The sequence below is a fragment of the Bicyclus anynana genome, chromosome 11 (assembly GCF_947172395.1).
Source record: "Bicyclus anynana chromosome 11, ilBicAnyn1.1, whole genome shotgun sequence".
NCBI lineage: Eukaryota > Metazoa > Arthropoda > Insecta > Lepidoptera > Nymphalidae > Bicyclus > Bicyclus anynana.
Window position 1 is genome coordinate 7,617,920 of NC_069093.1, and position 18,684 is coordinate 7,636,603.

At 34.6% G+C, this 18,684-nt stretch overlaps 1 protein-coding gene across 2 annotated transcripts in view; it reads right to left on the reverse strand.

Moving 5' to 3' along the window:
- The window catches only part of LOC112042991 (uncharacterized), a 76,245-nt gene that overhangs the window by 11,126 nt on the left and 46,435 nt on the right, over positions 1 to 18,684 (reverse strand). The window lies entirely within an intron of this gene.

Sequence of the window (18,684 nt, forward strand, 5' to 3'; positions counted from 1 at the left end):
GTGAAATGCCAAGAGCAAATATAGATAACATAAAAATAGGGAACTCCATTGTCATTAATCCGGATCAAATTGCAGAATCCTTTAATAAATATTTCATTGAATTAACAAACAAACCTAAAACAAAAATTCAAAATTCAATTAAAGATAAAATTGAATTTAACAATAGCAGTTTATTTCTTGTGCCCACTGATTCGCATGAAATTCTAAAAATTATTAGATCACTACGTAATACTAATTCAGTAGGATCTGATGGAATCAGAACGGATATTGTTAAAGACGTAGCCCAAAAACTTAGCATTCCTATTAGCTACCTTATAAACTTATCGTTCGAGCTCGGTATTTTCCCAAACACATTAAAAGAGACTGTTATTAATCCACTGTTTAAAAAGGGCAATCGAGCAGAAATGAGTAACTATAGACCTATAGCTTTAATTACTATATTTTCAAAAATCTTTGAAAAGGCAATGTACACAAGGATAAACGATTTTATTACTAAAACAAATACTCTTAGAAAAGAACAGTACGGATTCCAAAAAAACAGTTCGACAACAAAAGCTTGCTTTAACCTTATTAAGCTGATCACAGAAAGCATGAATGACAATATACCAGTGGTTACTATATTTCTGGATATGAGCAAGGCTTTCGATTTTGTTGACCACGCTATATTGTTATCTAAATTAGATAAGTATGGTATACGAGGTATTGCTAACGATTGGTTTAAAAGCTATTTAGGGGAAAGAAGGCAGTGTACAAAACTCAGTAAAATAATAAATGGTGAAAAATTTGACGTCAAATCTTCTTTTATCATTAACTCCTCTGGGGTTCCACAAGGAAGTATTTTGGGTCCTTTATTATTCTTACTATACATCAATGACTTGCCAAATTCTTCTAAACATCCCTGTATATTGTTTGCCGATGACACAACTCTAATTATTAAATGTAAAAACGAAGATACATTTGAGTCTGATATAAATTTTACCTTTAGTGAAGTAATAAAATGGTTGGAAAGAAACAAACTACAAATTAATATTGACAAGACTAAATTTGTTGTATTTAAAACTAATAGGGCCAGAGAAACTCCGATTTCAATACAATACAACAACTCCAACATCGAAGAAGTTAACACAATTAAATTTTTAGGTATAACATTGGACTGTCATTGCGACTGGAAGGAACACATCGAAGATCTATGCAGTAGAGTAAACAAGTTTGTGTATGCCATTAAACGACTAGGACAAGTGTCAACTAGAGAGGCAGTTTTAAGTGCATATCATGGATACGTGTCATCTATACTTAGATATGGAATAATTATTTGGGGTAACTCGGTAGATATAGATAGAATTTTCAGAATTCAAAAAAAATGCATTCGAGCAATATGTAAAGCACATTTTTTAGATAGCTGTAAACCACTGTTTAAGAAGCTTAAGTTGCTACCGCTACCTTGTATATACATTAAAGAGATTTGTATATTTGTGAAAAAAAATCCTGAATATTTTAGAACTCGTGGTCAATTAATATCTCATACTGAACCAAGACACAAAAATAGACTACTTGCGCCAAGAATGAGACTCGTTCTGTTTAAAAGAAATGCCTTTTGTATGGCAATTCAAATATATAATAAAGTTCCAAGTTCGATCACAGAATTGACTTTTCCTGCATTTAAACGTAAATTACATGAGTGGTTATTATTTCATTGTTTTTACTCTACGAAAGATTTTTTTAATTTTAGCTGAATTACTGATAAATCAAATTACATATGTTCTTCAATGTATTATGGATAATAATTACTACTGCAAATTGACTTATTGACATTTTGACATTTATTTTATATTTTCCTCAGTCGCTATTTTCATTCTTTATATCTAATTTTTGAATTAAATATTTTTTCTTGTGAATAATTTTTAATTAATGTGTATAATATAAGTACTATTGTAAAATATTGCTAAAAATTTGCACGCTGATTTACTCGGTAAATTGTGTTGGAAATCATACCATTATTGTAAGATCTATTTGTAACCCACAATTTGGCAAATAAATTATTATTATTATTATTATAACAAAGGGGTGGCATAAGTTTGCGACTATGTATATCTGCCGATCTGTCTACGTAGCCCTGTAGCACTCTACCACCGTAGCACCGTAGCGTCGTAGCACCGTAGCACAGCGGACGAATCGATTTTTATGTTTTATTATAAGCTGGTTTTTCATCAATGGTTCTTAAATATGTTCGTCAAAATCAGTTCAGCCGTCTGCAAGATTTGGGGAATGAAGAAGAACAATTGAATATTGTTAATAATACCCGACCGATACCTGAGGTATCAAATGAAAGAGCTTAGTACGAGTACATTACAAAACTGAAATACTAATATTACATGAAAATCGGACATAATATTATCAAAAACTCATGGCAGCTGAAAAGTGTATTGCACCATAAGTTTCCCAAATTTTTATTTTAGTTTGTGAAATAAGTCAATTCACGGCAATACTTGGAAACGAATCAATTATAATATATATAATACGAGTAGAAGTTATCAATAATCTAAATTAATTTTTAATAGAATTTTTATTTAGTCAATAGATAAGTAGGAAATCATTAGCTTAATAACAATAACTTCATCAGTATATCATGGAAACTTTATCTAGTCAATAGAGAAGTAAGACATCATTGCTATAACACCAATAACTTCATCAGTAATACATGGAATCTTTATCTAGTCAATAGAGAAGTAGGATATCATTGCTATAATACCAATAACTTCATCAGTAATACTTGGAATCTTTATCTGGTGAATAGAGAAGTAAGATATCATTCCTATAATACCAATAACTTCATCAGTAATACATGGAATCTTTATCTAGTCAATAGAGAAGTAAGATATCATTGCTATAATACCAATAACTTCATCAGTAATACATGGAATCTTTATCTAGTCAATAGAGAAGTAGGATATCATTAGCTCAATAGCAATAACCTCATCATACGTCTTGAGCACTGAAAGCCTTAATTGTTCTTACACTCGAACAGCAATTACGCGGAGCGCAAAAGCCAACCTTAGTATTCCACGGTGAAGTTAATTAGGTGGAAAATTTCATCCCTTATGTTCTGCCTTTGACGTTGACGATATTAAGCTGTCTCTACGACATGGATGAAATTAAATTCATTTTTCAATGGAAAGAAAATTGTAAAGAAAGTATAGTTGAAGCCGATGCGATGCGGCGACAGAAATAAGACAAATGTATCCGCTTTGTCAACAAAGCATTTCCGATTCTTTGCAGAAATGGAATTTTTTGCTGCATGTCTGCAGTTGATGTTTTGTAAATCCTTTTGTACATATAATGCGCTCTGCGATAATTTTATACTGTAGATAGGTTGCGTGCCTACAAAATTACCGCAAAGAGTAAGTGATTAATTTAGCTACAGCACTGAGGGCACGTATGCACAATTTGTTTTTAATTCCATTACATATTTATTTATATATAGTTTTTCCACTTACTGAACACACAACTCGACATTGTAGATGAAATTTAGGTAATATTTTATTTAAATAACGTTCGTTGTTTATAAGGGACTTTAAAGGGAAATTAAATGAATTAAATACACATTTATCCGCCTCAGTTTTAATGTGCCAGTGCCCTATCTCTAGTATAAAATATCATTGGTAAATACCCGTATATCTTTGTAGACTGTAGTCTGCTACAAATCTATCTAACTGTGATCAATATGAATGTTTGTGGGTACTTAAACATATTTAAATGTTATCGAAAGCAAGCGTCGTATATGGTAGCAACGATGGGGGATAACTATTAATAGGTTAATTTATAATAAAAAGCATTAAATATCATATTATAATAGAGATCATTATGTATATGGTACATTATGATATAAGTGCGGTAAGTTGAAAATTACAGCTGAGGCGATAATGCAGCTCGAGCCAAAACGTGAGCTGTAGTAAGGAAGCAGAGGCTGTAATTATCAAAGGCACGTATGTCATACGATGTTTTATAACACATTTGCGAGTAAACACACTTTCTGAAAATGAATTTGCATCTATGCCTGTTTTCCATTTGATGACATTTTGACACGCTTGTTATTTTTACAAAGATAGTGAAGTGCGAACACCAGCGTTTTAGTTTTTAGGCAAATGCACTAAAAACAGCCAGTATTTAAAATTAGCTAATAAAGAAAATTAATATTTTTGTGTTTCTGTAACAGATTTTTATGTATTGTCAAAATTATTAAAATGAAAGAATTAAATGTTTATTTATTATATGTATATCACAAATATAATTTTATTCATAAAATATTGAGCACTTTTCTTAAATAAAAACTTTTTGCTAAGGTTTAAAAAAGTACCGTTTCCTTTTTACGGATGATAAATGTTTAATATTACATTACAGCACATGTGCATTTTACTTTAAATTACGGCACATGTACTGTAATTGTTGGAATAACAGATACTTTACGATACTTTACTTTTTTATAAAATATAATAATAGAGATCATTAAAGTATTATTATTTATTTCAACAATATATAATAACACTTTAATGACGAAGCAACCTTACAATACAACGGAATAAATAATAAAATCTAGGTTAGAAATAATTATTTAAAGAGCTTGCTTGGATTTCATTTACTTACGAACACCTTCATTATATTAAAAATAAATCCGCTTAATCGTGGCCGTAAGGTAAAAGCATCAGTCTAAGTATAAAATGACTGCTTCTGAGAACGGAACAAAGCGAGGATTTTCAAAGCGAATTCGGGTCGCTGCAGATTAAATATTGCTCTTTCTAAACATGAAGCTTCGTACTGACTTTCTACATAATGTATTCGTTTTACTAAACCTAAAATTGTATCTGTAAGATACGTAAGAATTTATACTGAGATGTTTTAACTATAACGTTGGTTACTTAACAAATTGTACACAAAACGACAACAGAACTTCTAGAAAATCTACTTCATATCTATACTAATATAATAAAGCTGAAGAGTTTGTTTGTTTGATTGAACGCGATAATCTCTGGAACTACTGGTCTGATTTGAAAAATTCTTTCAGTGTTAGATAGCCCATTTATCGAGGAAGACTATAGGCTATATATTATCCCTGTATTCCTACAGAAACGGGAACCACGCGGGTGAAACCGCGCGGCGTCAGCTAGTCATTTATAATTTCATAAGTTCACATCTTATTCATATTTTATTTTTAATCTTCATTTCAACAATAACAAAATAAGTAAATAATTAACGTAAAAGCGCTTACTTCATTGTACCTAATGAACAAAAGTGACACCGGCTTCAATTCAATAGACGGAAAACTATAATGATAGTAAAATTATTTATGTTACAACAAACGGACGTTAGTGACTAGGTCCGCGTGGAATTCAGTTTTTTACCAATCTCTCGGGAACCATGGATTTTTCCGGAATGAAAGTAGCCTATGTGTTAATCCAGAGTAATATCTATTTCAATTCCAAACTTCAGCCAGATTGCTTCAGTAGCCGCAGCGTAAAAGAGGAACAAACATACACACTTTGACACACACACACACTCACACACACACAATCTTTGAAATTTATACTTATAATAAAACTTTAACAGGTCAAATTCTGTACATTGAAGATATTTTGAAATATTTTGTTGATAGGCACATACCTATATGATACTGAAGCCAAAAATATTTTTTTTCGACTTTTTGTCTTATATGTTTGCACGTCTTTCTGTGATTTTCTTGGCCGGGCATCACGCTGAAACTTCTGAATGAATTCAAATGAAACTTGACACGGTTTAATACCATAATACGGAGAAGGCTAAAGGATAGTTTTTATAACGAAAAAAAAATAAAAAGGGGGTGAAATATGGGTTGAAAATTTGTATGGAAAGTCCTTCATTTTTAAAATTACAGTTTTTTTTAAATTGTTCATAAATCATAAAAAAATACGAAATATAATATGATTCAAAAATTTTTAAAATTCAAAAGTGGTGAAATAGGGCTTAAAAGTTTACATTGGTTTCACGCGGACAAAGTCGCGGGCGTCTGCTAGTTCATAATATTAGTGTGATAACGAAACACGTTAAGTTTCACGAAGTAAAACAGATAAAGTCTCAAAATATATGCAGTTGCTTATTTGCGACCATGCTGTATTTGCATAATGTTTATTACGACGAGTACTCGACGTAATGTGAAGTGTGGGGTTTTTAATTTAGGTACGAGTATGTATAAATACAGCATGAGTTTATTCCCAAAGGAAATTGCATTTAAAAACGTTTTCCCCGTTTAAAAGCGATTCCTCGTAGCTAAAGACGCGATGCATTTCTGGGGACCCAAACATTTATTTTGCTTGAGCTAAGTAAGCATAGATATAGAACTGTATAGAAAATACTTTGTGTCTAAGAGATAATATTTATTGATAGATTATTTTTTTATTTCAATATGGTTTATCGCATTACATTTAGCCATCAAGTTATAATTTTCATAACACTTTCGCAAAATGTGTTATAATATTATTTATCAAAAAACACCCCTACCCTACCCTACCCCTACCCTACGTAGAAATTTTTCCTGAATTTTCTTTGTTATAAACCTCACGGAGCCCAAGACCTTTTCAACAAATGCAAAACCGTGGAAATCGGTTCGTGCGTTCTGGAGTTATAGCGTCAGGAAGGAAAACCCGACTTTCGAAAAAGTATCCTATGTCCTTTTCCTGGCTCTAAACTACCTCCTTGCCAATTTTCAGCTTAATCGGTTCAGCCGTTCTTGAGTTATAAGTAAAGTAACTAACACGACTTTCTTTTATATATATAGATTTGCCCTATTAGGGCAACATTGATCAAATATAGTCCATCGTCGTTGTTAGTCAGTCCTAATCAAGTCATGCTATAAGTATCTTATGTCTGTCTCCTGGTTCTAAACTTTCATCCTTCTAATACGATACGAGTAAAGTTTGTGAGATTGTAGAGCGTAATCTCTGAATGTACTAAACTGATTTTTAAAATACTAAAATTCTTTTACCAATAGTAAGCCACGTTATTTGCGAGTGCCCAAGACTATATTATATGTCCGTATTCCTATGGGAACTAAGCGGGTAAAACCGCGGGGGTCGGCTAGTAGGACATATGCGAAATATTGCACTTATTTAATCGATGGTTTTCGACTTATTATTTGAAAATTACATTTTAAATCGGTACGTAAACATGAAAGATTTTTGTTTGATCCTTGCCTTGCTCTATATAACTATATTCTAGAGATGGAACTGAGGGAAACATCTTAGACAAACTCTTATTCATATTATACTTACAACGCAAATGTCGCCTCAGCAGTTATATACACAGTTATATAACATCAAATATCGCTTGCAAACGCGTAACATTCAATAAATGGAATGGTTTACATAAGCGATAAACGATTTACTTACTGTCAATAATTACTAAGCTAATTAGCTGACGTGGAAGCATCATGGTTGACAACATAATCAGGGCAACTCGTAATACCATAATTACGTATTTTAATTACAACAAATCCCGTATACGTGTACACTTTAATAAGTTATTTTTAATTAAGTTATTTTTATCTAACATCTCGACACTCTATACTCTTGTATATTGTTTATGAAGTAACGAAGCACTTGAGAACGACTGAAAATGACATCTTTCTTTATTCAGGGCTACAGACCTGCAGTTTGAACTGTACAGTCAAACTGTTCAGTTAAACCGCTCGTGTGTACGCAAAACTGAGAACTGTAACTGTACAATTTTTTGACGTGACAACGTCTTATAATTCGATGGAGCTGACCGATCCGCAAAAAAGATGACGTCTACGACGCTCTAGGGTTGCCAACTTTTTTTATAAGAAATTAAGTATATTCTGGTCTATGAAGATTATTAGACAGTATTTTAGAAAAACGAACATTTTCTTTTGAAAAATGCAACCATTCCATCAGCATTTTCTTATGACGTGGTCACGTTCAACTATCGTCAGTAAACCGACTTTACAGACAACCGATTTTTTTTTAGATTTTTGCAGAATTTAACTACAAAGTTGAAGGTCTGTAGTCCGCATTAGACAATGTATATTGAGGTAATTTAAGATAGCACATACACTCGTTTTATTGATTTACCAACGGATTTTGATATTTATTTAAAACCGTTGTAGAGTTGGTTTTATAAAAGATTTATTCGTTAAGAAGTTTTTTGGAGTTTACTCCTTAAGAATCGATTTTTCATATGTTCATGTTTAGCCCGATATGAAAAAAATATGAGCCGTAAAATTCGATGAACGAATGACAGCGTTACGTTTTTTGTGCGCAACCTAATCTGCGCTGCGCTCTATTCGTGCGTCGAAGCCGACACACACTTTTTTTAACTGTATTTCGAATTATGATTATAATTCTAACTTACAAAAAAACTGGATTACTGAGGAATGTACTCGTTAAAATAGGCTGATAATGATGATGATGATGATAATGACGATAATGATGATGCAAAACACTTGAAAATTAAATCTAGAATTTTTTGTATTTCATGCGTAAACTTTTAAAGAGCTTTTAATGGTACGTAATACTTCATTATCGTTCTACTATATTGATTTTTTTTTCATATTTTTTTGGAGACATGATTACTTGAAAATTTTAGTTTTTAAATATGTTTTTGACAGTACGAGCCAAAACGCCTGTCATGATGGTCTATTGCATCTGTTTCATGATGTCACTATAACAAATAAACGGCGCGTTTGACAAAAATATTAATTAACAAATTAGTTTGACGTTTAGTACATCAAGTAACTTTGTGACGTCACAAAATGGACGATAGTGTTTTTGACGTTTGGTAAATTTTAAAACATGATATTAAATTAAGTTTTTAAAAAAAAACTTTAACTTTTTAACCGACTTCAAAAAGGAGGAGGTTCTCAATTCGGTCGGTATTTTTTTTTAACCCATCCAACATCATAATATGTTCTACCTGCTGATCAGTATGAAGGCGGTGCTTAGCCGGTGTTGTCTTAATTTAAGCCATTTCTGACAGGACCACATGAAACAATACTGTCTGCAAAATCTAAATCTATAAGATATTCTCACATGACTTGAATCAATACATCACCGGCTTAGCACCACCTTCATACTGATCAGCAGGTAGAACATATTATGATTTTATTTTTCGCTTTTTAGTTTAGTGGGTACGTTTTTAGGTTTTGAAGTCGGTTGTATTTTTTTTTTTATTAAAATTTTTATTATATTAATTAATATCGATATATTTCGGACCCTTATTCCATGTACAATGCGAAATTAATATTGTTTATATTACATTTGATATGTTTTATTTTTTTAATTTGATTTGTTTTACTTTATCATACAATTATCATACATCACGAAAAATCGCTTTCATTATTTTCCATTGCTGAAAGATGTTTGACTTTAAAAAAAAACATGCAACTCCACTCACTCTTTCATCGAATTTCATACGAGCACGTTTATTTTTAATTAGACACGAGCCGCACTTATAACATTTTCAGGACCGAAAAAGAATGGAAATGAGCATGAGGTGATGATGATGCAGTATAGGAATGAGAATAACGCGTATTTTCCCCCTCCTACCCTTATTTTAAATAGTATGAAATATACTCGTAATGTAGCTGAACAACCGGGGTATTTATTCATTTATTAAAAATACAACATTTACAAAAAACAGTAAACTATAGTCTGGCAAGTTCGTTGATGACACTCCCATGATATGCGGGCGACGAGGGGAAAGACTGTGCGGAATCTTGCTTGCGGGGAAGTGAGTTAAGAAAATCTTAATCGGCCCAGCCGGGGATTGAACCCAGGGCCTCCGTCATGTAAATCGACCGCGCATACTACTGCGCCACGGAGGCTGTCAAATATGTTATCCAGATGCACATCTCAATTGTACAAATTCAATATAATGCAATACCAGCATTATATTGAATTTGTACAATTGAGATCAGCAAGTTCTTATTTAGCTTCCATTTACCACACACAACACATAAATACAAACATGGCATAAATAAAAACCTTGTAAAAACTTTGATGTAAGTACAGAACGATGTTTATAATTTCGCAGAAGGCTAAGTTCAAAAACGAGTGTTTAATCTGCAGCGACCTGAATTTGCTTTGAAAATTTTCGCTTTGTTTCCGTCCTGACAAGCGGTTATTTGAATTTACACTTTTACCATATTAGGCACGGTCGCTTGCTCTCAGATTAAATGTACTGTCCGCTAGCTACGACGCCACAATAGGAAATCACACAACTTTTTGAAAGTTCAACTTTCAAAATTACGCGTGGATGCATAACAGTTGGGTTTTTTTATGTCACGTCGCAGTATAAAGTTTATCTTTTTACATTACAAATCGTAGGAAATTGTAGACTAACTAATTAATTAATTAATATTATTGCACCTTTCTTGAGACACTTCGTCCAGGTGGAATTCAGTTTTTCGCAAATTCCTCGGGAACCATGGATTTTTTGGGATGAATAGTAGCCTATGTGTTAATCCGGAAAAAAAATAATTTCTATTTCAAAATTCAGCCAAATCTCTTTCAGCACACAAAAAACTTGCACACAAACTTTCGTCTATATAATATTAGTGTGATGATTCAGAAAAAGGTAATATTGAAGGTGTCGTTTTATTTTTCAAATAAAATAAATCATGAATGTATAAACACTAGTTAACAACAAAGATTATAGAAATAATTTAGACGTACCTACGTTGCGCTGTTTGCGCTTCCCTTAACCGATTATAATAAAAATATGGCGATTTTGTTTCCATACTTAGAAATTATAAGTTTCGCGCGAAGTAATCCTTTGAATTTTTTAAACGTGAGTCTTAAACGTTCTCAATTCGAAGTTTTAAGCAGGAAAGACGCTATGGCTCTATTGAAACACCATCTGTACGTTTGAATAAAAGCTCTGATAGACAGACGTGCTCCACTGAATTGATTCAACGCCGTATTGAAAACAATGAACGACTCAACCTATTCATGGTTGGTGGTACAATATTAAAAGCATTCCGTTTCACAGTTGATGGCAGACTTCCGTAAGAAACGCAATCGCCACAGAAGTTGTAATATTCAGTATAAAAAGTCGGTTGTCTGTAAAGTCGGTTTACTGACACGGTTGAACGTGACAACGTCATAAGAAAACACTAATGGAATGGTTGCATTGTTCAGAAAATGTTCGTTTTCTAAAATACTGTTTAATAATCTTCATAGAACAGACTATACTGTATTTCTTGTAAAATGTTTTGGCAACCCTAGAGCGAGGGAACGACGCATGACGTCATCTTTTTTCGAGCGTGCAGCTGGATTCAACGAATTATAAGACGTTGTCACGTCAAAAATTATAACAAGTTTGCAACACAAATCGATCCTATAGGTTCACCAAGATCGTTCTTCGTTTCCGTCTTTCTGTAGTGCTATTAAATAGCGACGTTTTAAAGTCTAGGGTAGAGGTAGGGGTTGGGTAAGGTAGGGTTAGGGTTGGGGTAGAGGTAGGGTAGGGGTAGGGTAGGGTAGGGGTAGGGTAGGGTAGGGGTAGTAGTAAAGTTGACATCGAATTTAACGCGGACGAAGTCGCGGGCGTCCGCTAGTTTTGTTATACAGAGATAAATAAATAATAGATTAATTCAAGTTACATAAACAACATTACAGAATAGCACTGCTGCTCTGCAAGTTCGAAACACCTACTGGCAGTTTGAAATATCTTCCCCGCCAAACAAGACAAATTGCTGATTTAAGCCGTATTCAGAAAACGAAAACCACTAAACTATCGTATGATATTGAATGGTTTTTTTATAGAAAAACGACAAAGTTGGATTTAGTTGATTACGTTCCTATCTCAAACAGGCTCGAATGAAATTTTCTTCGAAAAACACTAAGTTAACAATAACTCAGCTGATTTATTGTTATAATTTACTAATCTACGCACACAGGTAACACATATTAAATTTATCCTAAACCCCTGAGGACGTGAAAGTCCGCATGTTGCTGTTTTACTTCCCAAAACACACTTCTGCGATCCTTACGACAGTGTGCGATTAACGATATCCGGAGCCTTTGTAATATTCCATTTATTATTTAAAAACAAGTAGACACTAGCATCTTTGTCTAAAATCAACACCCGTGGCCAATTTTCCTTCACTACTGAGTCTAGTTCTATAATAGTGAAGATAGAATATTACTTGTACCTATTGTTGTAAATGTATCATCATCATCATCATATCAGCCAATGGACGTCCACTGCAGGACATAGGCCTTTTGTAGGGACTTCCAAACATCACGATACTGAGCCACCTGCATCCAGCGAATCCCTGCGACTCGCTTGACGTCGTCAGTACACCTGGTGGGGGGTCGACCAACACTGCGCTGACTAGTGCGGTGTCGCCATTCCAGCAATTTGGGACCCCAACGTCCATCGGCTCTTCGAACTATGTGCCCCGCCCATTGCCACTTCAGCTTTGCAACTCTTTAAGCTATGCCGGTGACTTTGGTTCTTCTGCTAGATCTCCTCATTTCTAATTCGATCACGCAGAGATACTCCTAACATAGCTCGTTCCATCGCCCGCTGTGTGACTCTGAGCCTTCTTATGAGGCCCATAGTTAGCGACCAAGTCTCGGAACCATAGGTCATCACTGTTCGAATCGAATTTTGTTGTTTAACGATATATTATATATAGCGTAAGTTTTGTCATTTTCTTACTTTATGACAAGTGGCAAAAACAGAAGGTAATGAAACGGGCCCTAAGGCCGGCCATACTGCTCGAGCGATTCGTGTGTAGAAGTCTGCAGTTCACTATGCAGTCGCAGCTTGAAGCAGTCCATCCTGACTTCTTCAAGCTGTTCGTGCATGGCCGGCCTTAGACTCAACCTTAGAGTTTATAGTCAACTTAGGGTCTCCAATCATCATCATCATTATTATTAGTCGATGGACGTCCACTGCTGGACATAGGCCTCTTGTATGGGCTTCCAAACAACGCGGTCTCGAGTCGCCAGCATCCAGCGGCTCCCTGCAACCCGCTTGATGTCGTCGGCCCACATAGTGAGGGGAGGGTCGGAAAAGGGGGGTCGCGCTGCGCTTTCCGGTGCGGAAAGTCCATCGGCTCTTCAAACTATGTGGCCTGCCCTTTGCTACTTCAGCTTCGCGACTCGCTGAGCTATACCAGTGACTTTAGTTCGTCTGCGGATCTCTTCATTTCTGATTCAATCACGCAGAGAAACCCCAAGCATAGCTCGCTCCATCGCCCGCTGAGTGACTTTGAACCTTCTAATAAGGCCCATCTAATAAGACTCCAAGTTAACTAAAAACTCACTAGTCAACTAGTCAGCAGACTGTGTCCCTAAAGAGAGTTTATACTCGTAAATATATTATAAATTCGAACAAGGTTCCATAAACCAAATTTTCCAATTAACATCATAATAAATATTTTAATCCCAAACTGACTGCAGCTAAAATAACACAATAATGCCCGTGATTTATACCCAGAACTACGTGTATAGAGCCAGGACAGGTCAGCCGATAAAAATATGATCGACGTTAGATAGAAATATTGGTATTTATTAGTTAGTCTTTTACATTTTTTAGTTTCGTTTTTTGACGGCCTCCGTGGCGCAGTGGTATGCGCGGTGGATTTACAAGACGGAGGTCCTGGGTTCGATCATCGATGAGGTTTTCTTAATTGGTCCAGGTCTTGCTGGTGGGAGTCTTCGGCCGTGGCTAGTTACCACCCTACCGACAAAGACGTACCGCCAAGCGATTTAACGTTCCGGTATGATGTCGTGTAGAAACCGAAAGGGGTGTGGATTTTCATCCTCCTCCTAACAAAGTCAGCCCGCTTCCATCTTAGATTGCATCATCACTTACCATCAGGTGAGATTGTAGTCAAGGGGACTTGTAAAAATGAAAAAAAAAAAATTCAGCAAAATAAATCCATTAAATGAATGGGGACTGGATTTATTTCAAGTCAAATTCATTTTATTTTATCGTAAAAAAATTACACGTACTCTTAATATAAAAGCTCAGAACGATCTAAGTCGTCGATCTCAGAAATAACACACTTAGCAAAGTATTTGTTTTAGTATCACCATCTCATATTCATCATCATCATCATCATCATCATTAACAAGCCATGTTCAGCTCACTGCTGAGCACGAGTCTCCTCGAGTCAGAATGAGAGGGGATAAGCCTTGATGCACCACGCTGGCCGAATGCGGATTGGCAAACTCCACACACGTAGAGAACTAAGAAAATTCTCTGGTATGCAGCTGGTCTCCGCACGATGTTTTTCCTTTACCGTTTGAGACACGTGATATTTAATTTCCTAAAATGCACATAACTGAAAAGATGAAGTCTCACAGTCGTCGTGTTGGTTTTTTACCCGACTGCAAGAATTATTATTATTTAGGTTAGGTTATTTAACTTCACCTACCTAGGAAACACTTGGGCTATTAAGACAAATACCGATACCTGTATTACATAAATCCGTTCAGCAATTTGGAAGTTATGGGGTAATAAAGAATAATTAGATACATACATTTATACATACAAGATACGCGCGAAAAACATAACCCTTCTTGCAGATGCGTAAAAACGTCCAGTTATATTTTGTAGCACAAAATACGTATGAACAAGTTTGTAGTAAAATTGCAATCGATTGCACAGGAAATTTCATTACCTAGTATAAACAGTACGAGCTTAAAGACAAAGGCACTGGAATTAAAAGAGGTTTCAATCTAAGTGCGGTCATGGCATACTTTGATTGGCAATACCTTATTGATTAAACTGCTTTTAGAGCCGGTTCAATTTCACACCCAATCTAGATTCCCACTGAATACTGCATTTCCACTCAGTGTTTATCTCGATGTGAAATTGGAACATATTATTGAAGATAAGGACGTTCTGTTCGTGCCAATTTAAATTTATAACTTTGAAACATATTCTATTAACTGAAAACTTACTGACTTTTATTTTTAAATATCTATTACATATTACTTAATAAACGTTTCATATTTTTTATCAAAGTAATGAATTTTTCATGTTAATCAAAACAGTATATTATTTTTCGATTTGTATTTTTTCTTTGGCACTTTTTTTAAATATCTTAAATATTTGTAGTATATAAAATACATAAATAGCTTAGAGTACATTTAAAAAAAGATATATTGTTCGACTTTTGCTGGTATTCAGGTTAATACATATTCATAAGAGTACATTAAAAACCCAGTTGTCCACAGATATTCGTTTTTCCGAGATGAAAAATCAATAGTTCCGAGGATATTAATTATGGACATGCTAATTACGTTTGCGAAATTTAATTCCAAACAAATATGTCCAGTCATTTACAGGTTTCAGTGGATTGAGTAATAAATAGCTTTTGTTTTAACAAAAGAATATACCATCATAATACACTTTTTTCTCTCATTTCTTATTTACACTTTTTTTTGTTCAGGGAATACTTGTACAATACAAATGGGTATAACTAGCGAACGCCCGCGACTTCGTCCGCGTGAAAATAGATATAAACTTTCAACCCCTATTTCATCCCCCTCACAGGTCGAAATTTCAAAAACGCTATAACAAATGTTTAATTATGTCTTATCAAGTGAGTGTCTTAGAGCTCAAATATAAAGTTTCATGGTATTATCTTTTATGAGAACCTCCTCCTTTTTGAAGTCGGTTAAAAATTAAGAAATCCCATAAAAATTTTCAACTTCTATTTCAACCTCTTTATCTCTTTTTTTCGCAATAAAAGGTAGCCTATGTCCTTTCTCAGGGTTTAAAGATTGTCTGTGCCAAATTTCATCAAAATCGGTTGAGAGGTTTAAGCGGTAAAGCGTAACAGACAGACAGTTACTTTCGCATTTATAATATTAGTAGGGATAGGAAGACAGACAGACCGACGGACATGTCGACTTTAAGGGTTCTTTGGTACTGGTAAAAGTTTGTAAAAAGTTAAAGTTTCCAATATAACCTTACACCATAACTAGCAGATGCCCGCGTTCGTCCGCCCTTAGATCTCCTTAATCCGGCCCTATCGCAAAATCCGTTTTTAGTGGATATCTACTAACTATAAACTACCTCCCTGCCAAATTTTAGCTTTGTACATCCAGCGGTTTTCGAGATTTCGTGATGACCTTTCTCCTTTCGTGATAATCTTATCTACCTGTCCTATACATTTCCTATTGAATTTAAGAGTTTTCTTCTATATCCTTTATATCCAAGGTCTAATGCCAATGAAAAAATTATAGAATGAGACCAATCTCGAGGAACTCATTCAGACAAAAAAGATGGTAACCCTAGAGCGAGATATATTTTATTTCTTGTAAAAATAGTTGGCAACCCTAAAGCGAGGGAACGACGCATGACGTCATCCTTTTATGAGTTTGCATCTGCTTCATTGAATTATAAGACATTGTCACGTCAAAAACAATGATCAAAATCGGTCATAACTATAAAACATTTTATGTGATCATACAAAAAATATATTAGAACCCCTAATTTTTTTTTTGAATAAAAATAAAATGGGAAGTAATGTATACTAAAAATACTACTACTAGGTATTACTAATACTAATTAGTGTAGTTAAAAAACATGTTTAGTTATACTCTATGTCTGTTTATGTAGTCTCTACATAGCCTGCTACGAGTATGCACGGTATGGAGGGAGGCGACTGGGTGTAGCTTAGTTACGAGCTTCGCCGTGCCTCGGCGAACATGTTAAGCTTTTGATCCCTCTTATTATCACTAACATACGGTAATAAACGTTACTCCCACGAGGAAAATTATTATAAGCAGCCAATATGCTTCCTGTTGCTTGTTTGTAATGTCGAACTTTGTCTCTACTTATACCGCAAGAACCTCCTTGACACCGCTCATTTTGAGTTAACCTTTGTATACCTTCCCACTCAATTACTAGAAATTTGAGATTTCGATAGGTCAAATTATTCAGTAGGTCGATATTCCACGTAATTTTGATGTGAAACATCTATAGCCGCACGTAAAACCGATTTTTGGCGTGGCGACGCATGCCGTGGCGACGCGTCGCCACGCTATATGATGATATAGTATATGTCGGCGCAAAACAACATGCAACGAACTACGTCATCGCCGAACGATTCCAAACGGCGAAAACACGTGACTCACTACAATTTTAATATAAAGGCACGCGCTGCAGTGGCAGAGGAATTCGTAGTCGTGCTGTCGTACAGCATGGACCTCAATGTGACGTCGTTACGCTGCTAGATAATTAAACGAAGTTTACCAAGCACTAGTGAAGTTTTCTTTGCAAGAATCTAATACTAGTGCTATACTTCTACTAGTACTATACATGAGCAATGGTCAAGATGCCAACAATTGTGACGTCACCAATGCTGACGTCACTCTTTTTAAAAACACCGTTATATACAGTCTATATGCAGTAGTGTGTACAGTGTGGCGACGCGTCACCATGCGCAATCGACTGTGCGATTCTCTCCCACTCGATCCGGCGTTAAGCCATCTCTCTCGCTACACTTGTTTTGTGTTGTTTAACTTTTACAAAATATTGTCGATGTTTCACATCTGCCAGGCGTCCCGTGACAGCTCACATTTTTTTTATCGAGGTGAAAGGTGTGTGTAAGTGTGTATGTTTGTCACTCTTTCTCCCGCAATTAGTGCATTGATTTTGCTGAAGTTTGAAATGGAAATAGACCATACCCTGCATTGATAAACGGACTACAGCTTTTTTACCGGAAAATAAGTCACTTAGTAGGCTAGTAAATTATAATGACTGAATACAATTTTAGTTGATCACTAATACTTAATATATAAATCTGAAGAGTTTGTTTGTTTGTTTGATTGAACGCGCTAATCTCAGGAACTACAGGTCTGATTTGAAGAATTCTTTCAGTGTTAGATAGCTCATTTATCGAGGAATTATATTATTCCCGTATTCCTACGAGAACCACGCGGGTGAAACCGCGCGGCGTCAGCTAGTCTTACATAGTTTGTAAGTTCTAATAACGTGATAGGTGTTTTTATTAATTTATGCTTAGTATATGGCATTGGAGTTTTCATATTTCTTCCTTCAAAGAACAAAGACTTTTATTCAAAGTTCCTTATACTATCTGATGACCTTAACCTTGAATTAGGACTATGGTGGCTATAAGAGATGACAAAGTTGCCCTTAAAAGTTTTATTATATAAATTAAGCGTATTTTGTCACTAAATAAATCCATTAATATATATTATAAATTCCGATGTTTTCTACAATTATTACTGTAATAAGTATCGATTCCTTAAGGAATCAATAGTCGTTATTCCGAAATTCTACAATTTTGGAATTTAAAATTACTAGTTTATTGAGTTTTTAACCTACTTCCAAAAAGGAGGAGGTTCTAAGTGTCATGTTTTAATTAAAGCCGTTATTGAAAGAACCACAGAAATTTTGTAATTTAAACGGCTTGAATTAAAACATCACTGGCTTGGCACTGCCTTCAAACTGATCAGAAGGTAGCACATAGGTAAGATGTTATTTTTTGCTTTTTAATTTAGGTTAATTTTAGAGTTGGAAATTTTTCTAGAAATACTTTTTATCTAATATTGCGTAGTAATTTGAAATTACACCTATTTATAATTATTAAAAAAATTGCAGACCTAAATTACCGTCCTACCTTATTGATAAAAATGTGTCCCTGTC